Here is a 19,674-nt window from a genome sequence, read left to right as displayed (position 1 = left end):
TATGAATGCAAGACTACCTTACAAATAAATTTGAACCTCACAGGTCCAATCCCTGGAAAGATCTTCTCTGTATCGATCATCGAGAATAACTCCGTGACGTTTCCGTCTCTTTGTGTTTCCGGCTGAGTGGCTGCGATCATGAACACGATTCAGTTTCTGGATCTGGATCTTAGCCTGTGTTTCACCAGAGGCTCTGTATTCGACAGCGAGTTAAGTCTGGGGCAGAGGGCAATATAATATCAGTCCCCACCCTCCAACTCCTTCCTCCTACACTGCCAACACCCCATGGACCTTAACCTGGCAGCCAGGGTTCAATCCGCACTCCCTGTTTTAAACCGGGTTGTCCTTTAAAATACGAAGGTTTTATTCCAGCCCGTGAAAAAATTGACAGGACAGTAAGTAGCTTTTAATAATAATTATCACAGTATCGTAGTGAACGTCATCAGGAAATCGCGGAACTGGATGAGTTCAGGAATGCGGTAACATCCAAATTAAAACCAGTTTGAATCAGGAAGTGCTGAGTGTGAACATGGCTCTCAGACAGCAGGTCCAGAGATTGACCGAGGAGACAATTTGTCCCATTTGTCTCGATTTCTTCACTGATCCGGCAATTCTGGATTGTGGACACAACTTCTGCCGCTCCTGTATCTCCCAGTGTTGGGAAAAGAAGGAGATAAATTCCTGCCCGGAATGTAGAGAGGAGTTTCCGGAAAGAAACTTCAGGGCAAATCTGCCCGTAGTGAATCTGACAGAGGAAACTCGAAAATTGAAGCTGAATCGGAAAGAGAAGGAAAGTAAACTTCACTGTGAGGAACATCAGGAAGAACTGAAGCTGTTTTGTGAAACTGACAAGAAATTGATCTGTCTGATTTGTAGCGATTCGCGGGAACACAGAGGGCACCGCTTCCTGCAGATTAAAGAAGCTGCTGAAATCTACAAGGTAAATTAGAAAATATTTTATAAACTGATAGGTTTCTCCCATTTTCCTGCTCTGACGTTTTCATTCTGTGATTTTCTCTCCCAATCCCAGGATCAGCTGAAATCTTCCTTAGATTCTCTCACAGTGAAGAAATCGGCGGTTCTCGAAACGGAACAGAAACAGAAAGGGAAGATTTCTGAAGTTAGGGTAAGGTCTCCCTGTGCTGATTTTCTGGGATCTCGGTTAGTTTTGTTCCCTTTATCGCGGGACATTAATTATGTTTCACATTTAATTTGGTAGGAACAGTCGAGCAGTCTGCAGACCCACATCACATCCGAGTTCAGTAAAATGCACCAGATTCTCACTGAGAAAGAGCAGCGTTTACTCAGAGATCTCAGGGAAGAAGAGGAGAGGATTCTGGAACCAATGGAGGCAAACCTTCGAGAGATTCAGGAGAATTTAAATTCTATTGAGGAGAAACTGTCAAAGTTGCAGAAACAGATGGAGCAAAAAGACGAGCTGATATTTCTGAAGGTGAGGGAATATATTGCGGGTCAGTTCAGTGAAACTTCAGAGTCACAAAGTAACTGATGATAATTGTGAACTTAATATAGAATTTACTGATACATTAGAATCAGAATTAAACTGAAATTGTTTCCCTTCCTGAACTATTCTGCTGTTGTCTCTGAACTAACGGCCCCCACACTATCTGCAGAAACTACGGAGCGAAAGTAATTCTCCTGGTCTTGATCGTTGCTTTGCGATTATTTCCGTATTTCCAATTTTAATTTTCTCCTAGAACCTCCGTTGTAATCCAGTTCCAATTGCATGTTATGAGTGTGTGGGTGTATCTGGTACGGTGTGTGAGAGCCACTGTGTCTGTGAGCGGGGCTGATGCTCAGTTCCAGTTGCATGTTGTGAGTGTGTGGGTGTGTCTGGTACGGTGTGTGAGAGTCACTGTGTCTGGGAGCGGGGCTGATGCTCAGTTCCAGCATTTTGTGAGTGTGTGGGTGTGTCTGGTACGGTGTGTGAGAGTCACTGTGTCTGTGAGTGGGGCTGATGCTCAGTTCCAGCTGCATGTTGTGAGTGTGTGGGTGTGTCTGGTACGGTGTGTGAGAGTCACTGTGTCTGTCAGCGGGGCTGATGCTCAGTTCCAGTTGCATGTTGTGAGTGTGTGGGTGTGTCTGGTACGGTGTGTGTGAGTCACTGTGTCTGTGAGCGGGGCTGATGCTCAGTTCCAGTTGCATGTTGTGAGTGTGTGGGTGTTTCTGGTACGGTGTGCGAGAGTCACTGTGTCTGTGAGCGGGGCTGAGGCTCAGTTCCATGTTGTGAGTGTGTGGGTGTGTCTGGTCCGGTGTGTGAGAGTCACAGTGTCTGTGAGCGGTGCTGATGCTCAGTTCCATGTTGTGAGTGTGTGGGTGTGTCTGGTCCGGTGTGTGAGAGTCACAGTGTCTGTGAGCGGTGCTGATGCTCAGTTCCAGTTCCATGTTGTGAGTGTGTGGGTGTGTCTGGTACGGTGTGTGAGAGTCACTGTGTCTGTGAGCGGGACTGATGCTCAGTTCCAGCATGTTGTGAGTGTGTGGGTGTCTGGTCCGGTGTGTGAGAGTCACAGTGTCTGTGAGCGGGACTGATGCTCAGTTCCAGCATGTTGTGAGTGTGTGGGTGTGTCTGGTACGTTGTGTGAGAGTCACTGTGTCTGTGAGCGGGGCTGATGCTCAGTTCCACCATGTTGTGAGTGTGTGGGTGTGTCTGGTACGGTGTGTGAGAGTCACTGTGTCTGTGAGTGGGGCTGATGCTCAGTTCCAGTTTATTTGACTCTCCACAATCTTCCTTCCAAAATCCATAATTTTCCACTTCCGTGTGAAATCTCATCTGCTCTGAGTCTGCTCATTTCACCAGCCTGTCTAACTCCTCCTGAAATCTGTTACTGTCATCCTCACTGTTCCTCATTCATTTCTTTCAGGAGGAAGCTTGTCGGAAGAGAAGGTAGGACATGTTCTTTACTGAAAATCTGCAGTTTGATCAAATAACTCAGTAAAATTCTTGTGGATTTATTTCTTGATTGTCACAACTTTAAAGGATTGTTCTTCGGACGCCAACAATTCCATTTATAATTCACATAAAACTGCTTTATACTAACTATCTTTATGGCCGTGATTAGACAGTATTAGATTTTCTAGAACTGTTCCACAATATTGTATAAATGGCAAGAAGTCAGGTAAATAATACAACCTGGTTCCCAGGCTGGAAGTTATCACTTGCCTAATGTTGGCTGTTAGTGTCTGTGACCTTCCGACTGACCCTGAGAGAGCCGCACGGTCCATGTATCCAAGGAGAGAGTCATCCATGTCCCTGCATGGAGCCTGAGCAACCCGAGAAACTCAGACGTTAAAGGGGGAACGGATTCTATTTTTATCCTGTGATACAAACTGGTTCTGTGTCCTTAACAACCACAACAGCAAGGAGCTGCATTTATATAGCGCCTTTAATGGAAAATAAAGTCTAAAGGAGTTTCACAGGAGCGTTAAAAAACACAAAGTGACACAGAGACACATGAGGAAATATTAATCCGGATGACGGACGTGGATTTTAGAGAGAGTGATTGAGGAAGAAAGAGAGACAGAGAGACGGAGAGGATCAGGGAGGGAATTCCAGAGCTCAGGACCTCGGCAGCTGAAGGTCGAGCTCCCAATGGGGGAGGGACTAAAATCGGAGATATTCAAGATGCCAGGAGAGGAGAGCAGGAATCTCGGCGGGTTGTGGGATCAGTTATTACAGAGGTGAACATTAAGTTCCAGATGTTTTCAGCCTTTGTCTTTGTTCTACAAGCTTTGTTTGTAAAACAGCAAGTGGACAGGCTAAATGTTTCTCTTCCCCTGTGATTTGTATATCCCGGTAACTAATCTGTTATCAGACTGTGAACCTTTTTCAGGACATGGGGGTTTCCATTCTCTGCCTCTGAATTTCCAAGTTATCCCTTTCTCAGTGATAGAAACGTGATTAATATTGCACTTTGTACATTTTCTCTATCATCAAAAATGCTGAAAATAACACGTTCTAAAATCTTCTCACAGACACATTTATTGCATCTTTTTTTAACATACAGGATTAATGATGAGACTCGCTCACTCTCAGTTTCTGCTGCCGCCCTGTCTATCGGGAAGTTCAAAGGCCCTTTACAGTACATAGCGTGGAGAGAAATGATAAACTCCATTAACCCCGGTAAAACTCGTCTATTCATTTTTCTGATTTTAAATCCAGTTGTGAAGGGACTAAAGGGTCTCCAAGGTCCCAGATTAAATATTCACTTTGCCGGTTGTTAATCCTCGGGAACCTCTCCATTCTCATATTTGACTCTCTGTGGGTTCCTCTGGGTGAGTGTCTGAAGCCATCAGCACCGTGTGTCAAAGCAGTGAAGGGATCTGTCTAACCAGAGGAATAGAGCACCAATCTCAGGATGGGAAACCCAATTTGTCGAGGAGACTGGACTGGTCCCGTCTGTCTTTCTGGGGAACATTTTTTGTCATCGTTTATCGGGAAGACATTGAGACATTAGAGAGCAAGTGTTAAACGGCAGAGAATCTGGCTGGTGGAATTGGACACCTTCATCAAGAGGAGGGGCTGCAGAAACTGCGAGTCTGCACTGGATAAGGGAGGGAGTGTGGTGATATTATTGAAATGTTCAAGGTTCAAAACAGAAGGGAGAATGCAAAAATCCACAGGTTTAACACAGTCACAGAGTCCAGATCAAAGTCGGTATAGTTTTAAATCTAGAATAGGGAGTTTGGATTGAGTGAGGTTGATTTTTTGAGTGACTCCATTGATGGAGCAGGTAGTGAACCAGTGAAGCCACTGCTCGCTATGTGAATTTGCTCAGAGTCCATTCTGAGGCCTGATCTTCAGAACAATATCACTGTCCAGTTTCCCACGGGTTTGCAGTGTGGTTCTGTGGTTCCTGAGGAGGGGACAGGAGACAGGAAACTCTCCTCTGACTCCGGTGAGGGAAATGGGGGTGACTTGACTATACAGCGGGGGTGAGAGAGGGAAAAGAGCGGCGAGCAGCAGTAAGAAAAATCTCACTTCCTGGTCACGGAGAAATCATTGCACAATAAATGGACCTTGAACTTAAAAACTGCCTTCATTCCCGGAACTTCCGAACCAGTGGAATATTGTTGAGGAACAGTCACTGTTGTAATGTAGGAAATGAGAAAACCAATTTGTGAACAGCAAGATCCCAGAAACTGCATTGTGAGAATGATGATGTTTTATGTTTTGATGATGTTTGTGATGTAAATATTAGGCAGGAAAGAAAGGGAACACAATCCTTGCATGATTTACGATGCAGTTTCTAGTGATCCCTCTTAGACCAGTGATCAGACCATTATACAGGCTGTTCTTCTGTGTGGGGCATCGCTGTGCAGTGGAAGATCAAGATAGAATTGAGTCTCCAGGTATCTCAGATGGTGTAACATAGAAACATACATCGAAAATAGCAGCAGGAGGAGGCCATTCGGCCCTTTGAGCCTGCTCTGCCATTCATTATGATCACGGCTGATCATCAAGTTCAATATCCTGATCCCACCTTCCCTTTAGCCCCAAGAACCATAGCTAATTCCTTCTTGAAATTACACACCATTCACAAATGGCCTCAACTACTTTGTGTGGTAGTGAATTCCACTGATTCACCACTTTCTGGGTGAAGAAATTTCTCCTCACCTCAGTCCTAAAAGGTTTACCCTTATCCTCAAATTATGACCCCTAGTATTGGACTCCCTCACCATTGGGAACATTGAGCAGGATTCTCCCATACCCGGGGGCGGGAGGCCCCGGCAGGACAGAGTAGTGTGAACCACTCTGGCGTCGGGCCACCCCAAAGGTGCGGAATCCTCCGGACTTTTAGGGGCTAGGCCAACCCCGGAGTGGTTGGCGCCCCGCCGGCTGGCGTGGAAGGCCTTTGGCACCATGCCAGCCGGGGCCGAAGGGATTCCGTCGGCCGTCACGGGTCTGCGCATGCGCGGTAGCGTCAGCGGCTGCTGACATCATCCCCACACATGCGCAGGTAGGGGGTTCACCTACGCGTCGGCCATGGTGGAGCCTGACATGGCTGGCGCGTAGGAAAAGAGCGCCCCCATGGCACAGGCCTGCCCGCGGATCGGTGGGCCCCGATCGCGGGCCAGGCCACCGTGGGGGCACCCCCCGGGACCAGTTTGACCCACGCCCCTCCCCAAGACCCCAGAGCCCTCCCGCGCTGCCAGGTGCCGACGGTATGGGACCTAGTCCAATTTACGCCGGCGGGACCGGCATAGAACCAGCGGGATTTTGGTCCATCATGGGCCGTAGAATCGCCAGGGGGGCCCGCCGACCGGCGCGGCACGATTCCCGCCCCTGCCAAAGACTGCGGGGGCCGGCGGGGGCGGGATTCACGCCGCACCCCGCCGATTCTCTGACCCGGCGGGGGGGTCGGAGAATCCCGCCCATTCTTTCTGAATCGACCCTGTCTAATCCTGTTAGAATTATGTAAGTTTCTATGAGATCCCCTTTCGCTCTTCTCAACTCCAAGGAATATAATCCTAACTGATTTAGTCTCTCCTCAGATGACACTCCCACCATTCCAGGAATCAGCCCGGTAAACCTTTGCAGCACTCCCTCCATAGCAAGAACATCCTCCTCAGATAAGGACACCAAAACTGCACACGATACTCCAGGTGTTGCCTCACCGATGTCCTATATAGATGCAGTAAAACATCTCTATTCCTATACTCAAATCCCCTTGCTATGAAGGCTAACATACCATTTGCCTTGTTTACTGCCTGCTGTATCTGCACGCTTACCTTCAACGACTGATGCATAAGGACACCAATGTCTCGCTGAGTATCCACCTCTCTCAATTTATACCCATTCAAATAATAATCTGCCTTCCTATTTTTGCTACCGAAGCAGATAACTTCACATTTATCCACATTATACTGCATCTGCCATGCACCTGCCATGCGTGTGCCCACTCACTCAGCTTGTCCAAATCCCGCTGAAGCATCTCTGCATCCTCCCACCCAACTTTGTATGATCTGCAAATTTGGAAATAAAACATTTAGTTCCCTGATCCCAATCATTAATATATAATGTGAATAGTTGGGATCCGAGCACAGATCCTTGCAGTAACCCACTAGTCACTGCCTGCCAATCGGAAAAAGACCCATTTGTTCCAACTTTTTTGCTTCCTGTCTGCTAACCAACTTTCTATCAATCTCAAGACACGACATGTAATCCCATGTGCTTTGTAAAAATACATTTAGAGTAACCAATCATTTTTTTCTAATTGAGGGGCAATTTAGCATGGTCAATCCACCTATCCTGTATATCTTTGGGTTGTGGGGGTGAGACCCACGCAGATACGGGGAGAATTAACCTGCTATGTGAGACCTTGTTGAAGCCTCCAGAAAGTCTAAATAAACCACCCACTGGTTCTCTCTGGTCAACTCGCCTAGTTACAACTTTAAAAATTCTGGTAGATTTGTCAAGTATGATTTTCCTTTCGTAAATTCATGCTGCCTTTGTCTGACTACACTACTGATTTCCAAATTCTGTGCTATGAAATCCTTGATAATGGAGTCCAGCAACTTCCCTACTACGGACGTCAGGCTTACTGGTCTATAGTTCCCTGTTTTCTCTATCCTCCTTTTTGAATAGCGGGATTACATTCGCTACCCTCCAATCTGAGGAACTATTTCATAGTCCAAAGAATTTTGCAAAATGACCACAATGGATCTACTATTTCTAGGACCTCTTCCTTAAGTACTCTGGAATACAAATTGTCAGACCCTGGGAATGTGTCCTCCTTCAATCCCATTAATGTCCCCAAAACCATTACTTTACTAATACTAATTTCCTTCAGCTCCTCACGAAAACCTGTGCTTCTCAGAACTTCCAGTACATTATTCATGTCTTCTTTTGTGAAGACAGAAGCAAAGTACGAATTGAGTTCCTCAGTTATTTCTTTGTTCCCTGTTATGAATTTCCCTGTTTCTGACTGTAAGGGTCTTACAATAGTTTTATCAATCTTTTTCTCTTTATATACCTATGGAAAATTTTACAGTCCGTTTTAATGTTCCCCGCTGGTTTACTTTAAAATGTATTTTCCCCTTCTTAATTAATCCCTTGGTCTGCCTTTGCTGAATTTTAAACTGATCCCAATCCTCAGGTAGAATCATAGAATCTATAGTGCAGCAGGAGGCCATTTGGCCCATCGAGTCTGCACCAGTCCTTGGAAAGAGCACCCTACTTAAACCCACACCGTCACCTCATCCCCATAACTCAGTAACATCACCTAACATTTTCAAAACTAAGGGACAATTTATCATGGCCAATCCACCTAACCTGCATATCTTTGGACTGTGCGAGGAAACCGGAGCACCCGGAGGACACCCACACAGACACGGGGGTAAGTGCAAACTCCACACAGACAGTCACCTGAGGCCGGAATTGAACTGGGGTCCCTGGAGCTGTGAGGCTGCAGTGCTAAACACTATGCCACCATGCCGCACATGCTTTTTCTTGCTAATTTGTATGGCTCTTCTTTGAATCTAATACAATGCCTAATTTCCCTTATAAGCCATGGTTTGGCCACATATCCCTTTCAACTCTTGCACCAAATAAGAATAAAGAAGTTTTGGAGTTCACCTATTCGTTCCTTGAATGCCTGCCATTGCTTATTCGCTGTTCTTCCTTTAAATAATGTTTCCCAGTCCGTTATTGCCAGCTCATGCCTTATATCATCATAATTACCTTTATTGAGGTTTAGGTCCCTGGTCTCAGAATCAACTACCTCACTATTTACATTGATAAAGAATTCTACCATATTATAGTCACACATTCCCCAAAGCTTCTATTGCCAACTAATCCTTTCTCATTGCATAACACCTAGTCCAGGATGGCCTGTTCCCTTGTTGATTCCTAGACATGGAATAGACATAGTATTTACAGTGCAGGAGGAGGCCATTCGGCCCATCGAGACTGCACCGGCCCTTGGAAAGAGCACCCCACTTAAGCCCACACCTCCGCCCATACCCATAACCCAGCAACCCCACCTAACCTCTTTGGTCGCTAAGGACAATTAAGCATGGGCAATCTACCTAACCTGCACATATTTGGACTGTGGGAGGCAACCGGAACTCCCAGAAGAAACCCACGCAGACGTGAGGAGAACGTGCAGACTCCGCACAGACAGTGACCCAAACTGGGAATCGAACCTGGGACCCTGGAGCTGTGAAGCAACAGTGCTAACTACTGTGCTACCGTGCTAACCACTGTGCTACCATTACTCAACATACTGGTCCAGAAAACAATCCTGTATATACTCCAGAAATTCCTCCTCTTGTACTGTGACAAATTTGAGTCACCCAATTTATATGCAGATTAAAGTCACCCATAATCACAGATGTTCCTTTCTCATTTGCATCTCTGATTTCCTGTCTAATACTATTCCCAACAATACCACTGCAATTCGGTGGACTTTATACCATCCCGATGAATGTTTTTGCTCCTTGATGTTTCATAACTCCTCCCAGACAGATTCCACATCAACTGTACCAATATCCTTCCTCAATATTGTATCAATAACATCTTTAATCAACAATGCAACTCCACTTCCTTTCTATCTGTCCTTCCTAAAAACTGAATAGCCCTCAAAGTTTAGTTCCCATCCTTGGTCACCTTGGAGCCATGTCTCTGTAATCCCAACTATATCATATCCATTTACATCTATCTGTGCAACTAATTTATCCATTTGAATTTGAATGCTCCATGTGTTCAAGTACACACTCTTAAGGCTAGTTCTTTTAATATAACGTGTCCCTTCGCTACTATTTTTTACAGTGTCAACTGATATAGGCTCTTGATTTCTCTGCCTATCACTTTTCTTATTCTCCTTTCTGTTTTTTTCTCTTGTTCTTGATTCCCCCTGCTCTGAATCCTTACATAAGTTCCCATCCCCCTGCCATATTAGTTTAAACCCTCCAAACCGCTCTAGCAAGTACACCCCACAAGGGCATCAGTACTGATCCTGCCCAGGTGTAACCATCCAGTTTGTACTGGTCCCATCTCCCCCAGAATCTGTCCCGATGTCCTAGGAATCTGGAGCCCTCCCCTTCACACCATCTCTTCAGCCATGTATTCATCCGATACATCCTGCTATTTCTACTCTGACAAGCACGTGGCACTGATAGTAATCCTGAGATCACTACCTTTGATGTCTGACTTTTCAACTTTCTTCCTAGCTCCCAATATTCTGCTTTCAGGACCTCATCCCTTTTTTTTAACTTATGTCTTGGTACCGATGTGCACCATAACTACTGGCTGTTCACCCTCCCCCTCCAGACTGTCCTGTAACAGCTCCGAGACATCCTTGACCCAAGCACCAGGGAGACAACATACCATCCTGGAGTCTTGTTTGCGGCTACAAAAACTCCTATCTGTTCCCCATACAAGTGAATCCCCAATAACTATTACATTCCCAGACCTTTTACTCCTCCTCTCTGCAGCAGAACCAACCGTGGTGCAAAACATTTCATTGTTGCTGCTTTCCCCTGAGAGGTCATTCCCCTCAACAGTATCCAAAACATTATATCTGTTTTGTAGGAGAAAGGCCACAGGAAATCCCTGCTCTGCCTGCCGAGCTCTCTTGCACTGCCTGGTGTCACCCATTCCCTTACTGCCTGTGGCATCTGAGCCTGCGGTGTGACCACCTCTCTATACATGTTATCAACGACACACTCCGCCGCACGGATGCCCCACAGTGTCCCCAGCCCCAGGAGCTGTCGCTGGAGCCACTTCCTGCACAAATGTTGGCCCGGGCACTGGAAATGTTCTCAGCCTCCCACATGGAGCAAGAGGTGCAAACCAAGGCTTGGGGGTGGGCACAGTGGCACAGTGGTTAGCACGGCTGCCTCACAGCTCCAGGGTCCCAGGTTCAATTCTGGCCTCGGGCAACTGTCTATGTCAAATTTGCAATTTCTCCCCAGGGATAGGGTGGAGGCATGGGTTTAAGTAGGGTGCTTGTTCCAAGGGCCGGTGCAGAATCGATGGGCTGAATGGCTTCCTTCTGCACTGTAAATTCAATAGTTTTATATTGAGTTCTCCTGCCATGACTTACCCTTTTGAATTACAGCTTTTGAAGATGCTTGACATTAGATTAAATCCAATTTTCTATGGCCCTTCTTTGCTTGTCCTCGTTACTACCAATTAGAGCCCTTACAGAGTATAAACCACAGAACTTATTTTCAAACTATAATTGATGAAAGTTGGAAAGACTTACCATCCTTGTCCACTACTTATCAATCAGCTACAGCAGGGCAAGACCCTTCTGTGAAGATTTAATAGTTGCAAAGCTAAGAGAAAAAGCAAAGAGCACCTCTTACCACTGTGCAGCGAATACCCGCTCGGCTTCAAATTCCCAAGTTTGAAGCTTAAAGCTCACTCTGCCTGTGGCTTCACTCCAGATGTGGCCTCTCTCCCACTGCTTGTGCGCAAAGCTCATTGGAGACATTGAGGCTTCTCCTTATGTTTAGTGTGGGAACACTAGATACCGATTTTGTTCTTGCTACATAATTGCAGGGGTTTGATCTTTGATCTCTGCCATTCTATATATTCTTTAAAAAAATATTTATTGCAAACGCTTTCCTCATGAACAGAGTAACCTTATTCAAGAAAATGTTTGCATTGTAACAAACAAGCCCCGACCAATACAACCAGTCCCCTTGCACCCACCCCATCCCCCAAACCACCCTCCCCTCCCCCATACAGAAAACAAAGCCTGAATGACCCTTAACCCAGCTAAGAGGCAACCCCCCTCTTAACAGCTGATGGTGACCATTTCCCTGAAGAAGCAGATGAATGCTGCCACCTCAAGTAGAATCCTGCCACCCACCCCTTCATAGTCTACTTGATCTCCTCTCAGTGCAGAAATTCCATTAGGTTTCCCAACCAAGCTGAGGATTTAGGCGGCACCGAGGACCTCCACCCAAACAGTTCTCACCTCTGGGCTATCAGTGAGGTGAAGACATCTGCAGCATCAGCGAGTCCGATACTCCAAAAATGGCCACCGATGGACACAGCTCCAACTGAACACCCAAAATCCCTGACATCGTCAATCAAGGAACCCCAGAAACTAACCAGCTTGGGGCAAGATCAACATATGTGTCTATTCTCCAGACCCCAAGAGCACCGCTAACATGTATCCTCCACCCCTAGGAAGAAGCCACTCATACCCGCCCTGCTCAGGTGCACCTTGTGCACAACCTTGTGAACTGGATCAGGCTCAACTGCGTACCCGAGGATGTGAAGTTGATCCAATGAAGAGCCTCACCATATTCCCCCTTCAAGACTAATCCCAGCTCATCCTCCCACTTCCTCTTTACTTCCTCCAACGATGCCTGTTCAGTTGCCAACATCTGCCCATAAACCTCTGAAATGTTACCGTCCCCATACTCGGCCACGGACAGATTCCTGTCCATTAGCGAAGGCGATGGCACCAGCGGAAATGAAGGTAGTTCCCTACGTAACAAATCACGCACCTGAAAGTCCCTAAATACGTTCCCTCTCAGGAGCTGGAACTTCTCTAACAGCTTGTCTAGGCCGGCGGACCTACCCTCCAGAAACACATCTCTAAGCCTCTCCAACCCTTCCTTCTCCCATACCCTGAACAATAAATCTAGCCAGATGGCACAAACCTCTGGATTCTGCAGATCAGAGCCAACAGAGACATGGGATGGGATTCTCCGTTTAAGTGGCAGAGTGTTGACGGCGTAGTAAATGCCGGAGCGTTTTACGACGGTGTCATCTGGCCACTAGGAGCAGCGATCCCCCAACGCACAGGGGGCCAGCACAGCACTGGAGCACTTCATGCAGCTCCAGCTGCCAATATGGGCACCAGCATGGGCGGCGCGGGCCCACGCATGCGCGCCACAGCTGGCGCCGGTCCAAGTATGTCCATGCGATACCTTCTCTGTGCCGGCCCTGGGCAACATGGCGGAGCCCAAAGGGGCCCAGCGAGGAGGAACATAGGTGCCTCCCGCAATTAGCTGCCGGCCGATCGGCTGCCCCCGATCGCGGGCCTGGCCACCGTTGAGGCCCCCCCTGGAGTTGGATCCCCCTTCTACCCCACCAGGAAGGCCCCCGCAGCCTGAACGCCGAGTTCCCGCCAGGTAGGACCACCCGCGAACGACGCCTGCGGGACTCGGCCGAACTTGGCAGGCATTCGGACCGTCGAGCGTGGAGAATCGCCGGGGGGGGGGGGGGGGGGGGGGGAGGCCGCGTTGAATCTACTATTCTGAAATGTCCCCTTACATCTCTGCCACTGCTTCTCTATTGATGTATCCCCGGGCCTGGTGTCCCAGTTCACAACAGCTAGCTCAGCTTTATCACCACATAGTTGCTCCTATTTAAGTTTAAAATATTGATCTTAAAGTCACTCTTTTCCCTTTCAAACAGGATTTCAAATTCAATCATATTGTGGCTGCTGCTACCTAGGGCTGCCTTCACTCTGAGTTGATTCATTAATTCTGTCACATTACACAATATCAAGTCTAATGTAAGGTGTAAGGGCAGCACGGTAGCCTTGTGGATAGCACAATTGCTTCACAGCTCCAGGGTCCCAGGTTCGATTCTGGCTTGGGTCACTGTCTGTGCGGAGTCTGCACATCCTCCCCGTGTGTGCGTGGGTTTCCTCCGGGTGCTCCGGTTTCCTCCCACAGTCCAAAGATGTGCAGGTTAGGTGGATTGGCCATGATAAATTGCCCTTAGTGTCCAGAGTTGCCCTTAGTGTTGGGTGGGATTACTGGTTTATGGGGATAGGGTGGCGGTGTTGACCTTGGGTAGGGTGCTCTTTCCAAGAGCCGGTGCAGACTCGATGGGCCGAATGGCCTCCTTCTGCACTGTAAATTCTATGATTCTATGATTCTATGGTGTTCTCTGGTCTTTTCCAGAACGTGCTGCTATAAGAAACTATTCTGAACGCTTTCTATAAACTCCTCATCCAGGCAACTCCTGCCAATCTGATTTTTCCAGTTTATATGTAGATTAAAATCACCCGTGATTATTCTCATCCCTTTATCAGAAACACCCAATATTTCTCCTGGTATACTGTAGCCCACATTGTGGTTACTGTTGGGAGGCCTGTGGACCATTCCCCCTGTTGACTTTTCCCCCAACTATTCCTCATCTCCACCCAAACCAATTGTCCATCCCGATCTCGTGAACCAAGGTCACCTCCAGCTATTGTCCTGAGACCATCCTTGATCAGCAGTGCTACCCCTGCACCTCTACTGTAATAACCCGCACGGACACCCCAAATAAATCTCTCCGTGAGACTCATGGAATACGAGCTTCCCAGCTAGTGGCCCATCAGCTGGGGCTTGTGAAAATCACCTCATAAAAGCCGGCCCAGAATGGGACTGACATGAGCAGGAGTCCCGAGTGGGACTTTGGGACTGTAAGCCGCGTTGTAGCCTTTACTTTTGTTGCCGAATTAAACGTCTTTTGAATTTACCTTCTTGGGCCTCCTGAGTCTTTATATTTGCCGAATTTACTATTCTTCTTCAATGTCAAATACCGCTCAATACTCAGGACACAATTCTTGTCCTCCCCCAGCCAGGTCTCCATAATGGTTAACAGATCATGTTTATTTACTTCAATGTCTGCTATCTAATCATTTACTTTGTTACGAATGCTGTGTGAATTCAGATACAGAAGGCTGGATTCGCTGTTTCAGCCGGCTCGAATGGAGAATTCACAGGTTTGCCGTGAAAAAATTGGTGCCAACCTCTCACCGGGACCAGTGAGGGGCTAGCAGTGGCGCCGGATGAAACTTCCGGCTCCCACGCCGAAAACGGCCGGAGAATGGCCAAGTCCCAGGCCGCGCATGCGCATGGCTGATGACCTACAGAGGTCGTGCGGTGCACCATGGACAGGCAATGCAGGGACCCAACCCGCCATCTGCAACCCCACAGGCCACCCCCTAGCCACCACCCACCAGTCCCCTCAGCTCTCACAGAAGCCCCCCAGCAAGAGGCATGGACTCCGGCCGAGTGTGGCAGCGCTGGACACAGCCCGCAGCCACCGCGCCAGGTTCCTGACTGCTGAAACCACACGTGTCCCGCGCAGTAGGGAATGCGGCCCATCAGGATTGGAGCATCGCGGGAGGGCCGGCCAATGACGCGCCAACGCCGTTGCAATGGCGAGCGCCGCGCGCCGCGATTATGCCATTTCCAAGGGGGCGGAGCATGGCCGATTTGGGCGTCGGAGTCGATTCTCCGCCTGATTGCCGATTACGATGTTGGCGTCGGGCAACGGAGAATCCAGCCCAGAGCCTTTAGTTTTGTCTTTCTATTATCTTTGTACCATCTAGTCTTGACTATTGGTGTATTCTTAGGTTTTATGACTGTCTCTTCCTGTTATTGTATGATCCTCATTTCCCATATTATTATGATGGCCTCCTGCCTTGAATCTACCCCTGGATTTGCTACATCTACTCAAACTCCAGTACTGGTGCCAGTGTTCCATGAACCGGAACCCACTTCTCCCACACCAGTCTCAGCCAATCATTCATCTCTGTAATCTGATTTTTCAGATGCCAGTTTGCACATGGCTCAGGTAATAATCCAGAGATTATTACCTTTGAGGTGTTGCTTCTTAATTTGGTACCGAGTCTCTCATGCTGACTGTGCAGGACCTCTTTCCATGTCCTGCCTATGTCGTTGGCACCGACATGGACTATAATGACTGGATCCTCCCACTTCCAATGTAAGTTCCTCTCCAGCTCTGAGCAGGTGCCCTCAACCCTGACACCGGGCAGGCAACCAAATCAAGTTTTGGTTTTTGACATTGTTTTCAGTCTGTGAAGGATATAAACTGAGGTAGTGAAAAATCCACAGGTGGTCAAGGCAAAGGAGAAATGTTGGGGATATTAAAGAGATTTAGCCTCAGGTTAAAAGGGAAATCTATGAGAGTGAAAGAGAGATCAGAAAACTCAGATGATTTCATTGTAATAAAGTTGGACACACAAATTTGCAGTGTTGGTTTCTTACAAAAAATTCCGGGAAGAGTCTATAAAACAGGATAAGCCAGTTGGGTTTAATAAAGTGGCAAAAGAAACCAGGGTTACAGCTGAGAAGGTGCAAACGTTTGCACAGCCTGTTCAGTGGTTGGTTAATAAACGGTATCGGGTCTTGTTAAAGATTTTATTTTTTGAGGGCAAGGTTTATTCAAGTGTACAAGATGCAGTAGGTAAAATCTTACCACACACAGGAACAACTTAATCTCGAATGGTGAGAGATAAGGAGATATGTAGTTCAGGAGGAGTATTGCCAGAAACGGTGATAATCTGTGGAATTAATGACAAATTGAGTAGTTTGTCAATGTAAGGTAAGGTCAGAAAGTCCGGTGAAAAGTGGTGGTAGGAGGATAAGAGAAATGACCTTTTTCTGGGGTACAGTTTATTCTGGGTAACGATATAACTGAATCACAGGTAGAAGTGATGCCGATTGTGGTTGGAAAGCCTGTGGAAAGTCAAACAACTGGGGTGTTGCAAGAAGCATTTTCTGGGGTGCTGACAGATTGTGTGGCAACAAGATTACAAAGCCACAGGTTGAGACTGGAGGAGGTGAATTCAAGGAGTAAAGATAGGGAGGCTGAGGTTCAGTTATCATGAACAATCTTTGACCAGATGGTTCATAAAGAACAGAAGCAGGTGGGGTATGAAGCTGATATCTTTTCAGCTCAGGAAAGTTGGTAAAGTTACAACAGAAGGATTCAGAGGTGAAGCAGTTGAATCTGAAAGTCTATACAGAAATGGAATCTGAGATTATAAAGGGGTGTAATTACATTAGAAATAATGTTTTAATAAGAACCTGCCTTTACATATTCAGGCAGATATTTCAGTTCTGTCCAAAAAACTTTCTTTCTCCAAGGACTCTGCACCAAGATAAGCAAGTAAAACCTGGTTGTTAGCTTCATACATTAGTGGTATTTGAAATATTTGGGCTTGCTTAATTGGAACATGGAGGTAGGTTTCAGGAAACAAGTTAAATGTTGTAACTGTTAACTGTAAAGCTATTTCTTTGTTTCTAATCTGCTTAATTCAGTCAAATTTAAGTTTGTTTCAATATTAAAGCTATCGACTGGTCAGTGTTATCACTCCGGTGGTGCAGGTTCTCACGGCTCTTCCAAATGCATATAGTTGGGTTCTAGTGTGGCATCTTAACCAAAATTGTGGTTCGAGTCTGGGCCCATAACAATTATTTATTTTTGAATATAAGAGAGGCAGTATTAACTGTTTGCTTTGTTGACTCTTGCGTAATTAAATTCACCTGTTTCTTTCCAATCATGGAATTTTATGTCTTTAGTCTCTTAGTACCTAACTGGGATTTCAAATTTGGTCTACCAACAAAAAAGGTTGATGGTTCCTAATTGGAACATGATCAAATATGGGGGTCTCATCCAAGATCATAACACATTTGGGCATCCGGTCTGATATCGCACTAAAGGAAACTGCATAACTGTACGATGGAGAGGGATCTGGCTGTCCTGGTACACTAATCACAAAAGGTTAGTCTGCAGGTACAGGAATGTTGTTGTTTAGTGCAAGGTGAATCAAATATAAAAACATGTTGCTGCAGTTGTACAGGGTCTTAGTGAGGCCACATCGGGAGTATTGTTTACCATTTCGATCTCCTTACTTAAATGAGCATTACATTAGAAGCAGTTCAGAGAAGGTTCAGTCGCCTGATTCCTGGGATGAAGGGGTTATCTTATGATGAAAGGTTGAGCAGGTTGGGCCGATACCCATTGGGGTTTAGTAGAATGAGAGGTGATCTTATTGAAACATATAAAACGCTGAGGTGAGTTGAGAGGGTGGATGCTGAGAGGATGTTTCCCTTGTGGAGGAGTCGAGCATGAAGGGACAGTTTAAAAATGAGGGATCTGACATTTGAGACTTAGATGAGGAGAATTTGTTTGCTGTCAGAGGGTTGTTAGTGTTTGGGACTCTCTTCCCCAGTGAGCAGTAGTGACTGGGTCATGAAATATATTCAATCAAATCAGTCATGAGGGGCTGAATGGCCTCCTCCTGCTCCTAATTCTTGTATTCTCGTAATCCCTCCAGTGCAGAAGGAGGCCATTCGGCCAATCAAGACTTCTCCAAACCAAAAAGGAGCAGTCCTAATCACAATGACACTGTGCCGACCTCCACCAACACTTTCCTCATTCCCCTCAACTCTCTCCCTCCCTCTTTAGCTTCCTCTCTCCTCCTTCCCTCAGTGTTTCCCACAATCTCTCTTCCCTTCCCCACAATCGCTCCCTCTTCCTCCCATGTACTCATCTGTACCTCCAGCTCTGAATCTCCATTCTCCACCCACTCTCCCTCTCAGCACCTTCCCATGTTGTCTTCCACCTACACATACTCTTTCCCCACTTCCTCTACTTTTCCCTCATCATTCTGCTACAGCCCTCCCACTTTCCCTGCCGCTTTCTTTCCTGTCCTGTCTTGCACATTCTCCCTCCCATTCTATCTCTCACACACTCTTCCTTTCTCTCTCCCGCATTCCTGCTCTCACTACCATCTCACTCTCTATTTCTTACACTCTCCCAATTTTGTATTCACCTTCCTGCTGTCTGTCTGACACTCTCTCCCTGCCAGCCTGAGCTCTCTACCGATCCATCTCATTCTCTCACAGCCTCACATTATCCTGCTCTCTGTATGATGCCCTCTCTTTCTCACCCTCTCCCAATTTCTTTAATCTGGACTCTCTCCCTCATCCTGCTCTTATTATCCCTCTTTACACACTTGCTCCCTCCACTACCTCTCACTGCTGCCCAGTTTACTCTCTTCTCAACTGCACCCCTCCCCTCTCTTCTGTTCTCCATGTCTCTGTCACTCCCTCTCTCCCCTCTTCCTTCCCCTCTCTCCATGTTCTCATCCCATTCCTGCTCCCTCTCCTCTAACACTCATTCTCCTCTCCTCTCCCAAACCTCTCTCCTCTGCTCCTCACTCCTCACACTCTCTCCCCTTCCCACCCCCTCGTGAAATCACTGACTGTGTTATTTTAACTTTTCCCCAGCTCCAGCCTCTCTGACTCTGGATCCGAAAACAGCAAATTCCTGGGTCATTGTGTCTGAGGACCGGACCAGTGTGAGACTTGGAGACAAACGGCAGCTGCTCACTGACATCCCGCAGAGGTTTGATTCCTGGGAATGTGTCCTGGGAGCAGAGGGATTCACATCAGGGAGACATTACTGGGAGGTGCAGGTGGGGAGAAGACTTGGTGGGAGCTGGGAGTGGCCCGAGAGTCTGTGACCAGGAAAGGGGGAATCTACCCGAGCTCAGAGTCTGGATTCTGGATTGTCAGGTTGGATCCCGGATTTGGGTATTTTGCCACCACCTCCCCCTCATCAACCCGCCTCACCTCGAGTGTGCATCCCGGGAAGATCGGGGTTTTCCTGGACTATGAGGGGGGACAGGTGTCATTTTACAATGCGGACAACATGTCCCATCTCCACACTTTCACCCACACTTTCACTGAGAGAATCTTTCCCATCTTCAATCCGGGATGGAATATCGACAGGAACAACTGGGCCCCGCTGACAATCTGTGGGATTAAAGATCACTAATAGATCCATCCCATTTTTCACACCATCTCCCTGCCTCCTGCCAGCTGTAAACTGATGAAACCTGTTCATATTCTGGTTATTATAGAGAATTATAATTT

General features: G+C 47.0%; 1 pseudogene; it reads left to right on the top strand.

The window, feature by feature from the left end:
* Positions 1-282: 282 nt before the first annotated feature.
* Positions 283-19,577, top strand: LOC140390446 (zinc-binding protein A33-like; annotated as a pseudogene).
* The last annotated feature ends 97 nt before the right edge of the window (positions 19,578-19,674 follow it).

Source organism: Scyliorhinus torazame, chromosome 14 (genome assembly GCF_047496885.1).
Source record: "Scyliorhinus torazame isolate Kashiwa2021f chromosome 14, sScyTor2.1, whole genome shotgun sequence".
Lineage (NCBI taxonomy): Eukaryota > Metazoa > Chordata > Chondrichthyes > Carcharhiniformes > Scyliorhinidae > Scyliorhinus > Scyliorhinus torazame.
Note: the sequence above shows the minus strand (reverse complement) of the source record. Positions and strands in the feature narration are given on the sequence as shown.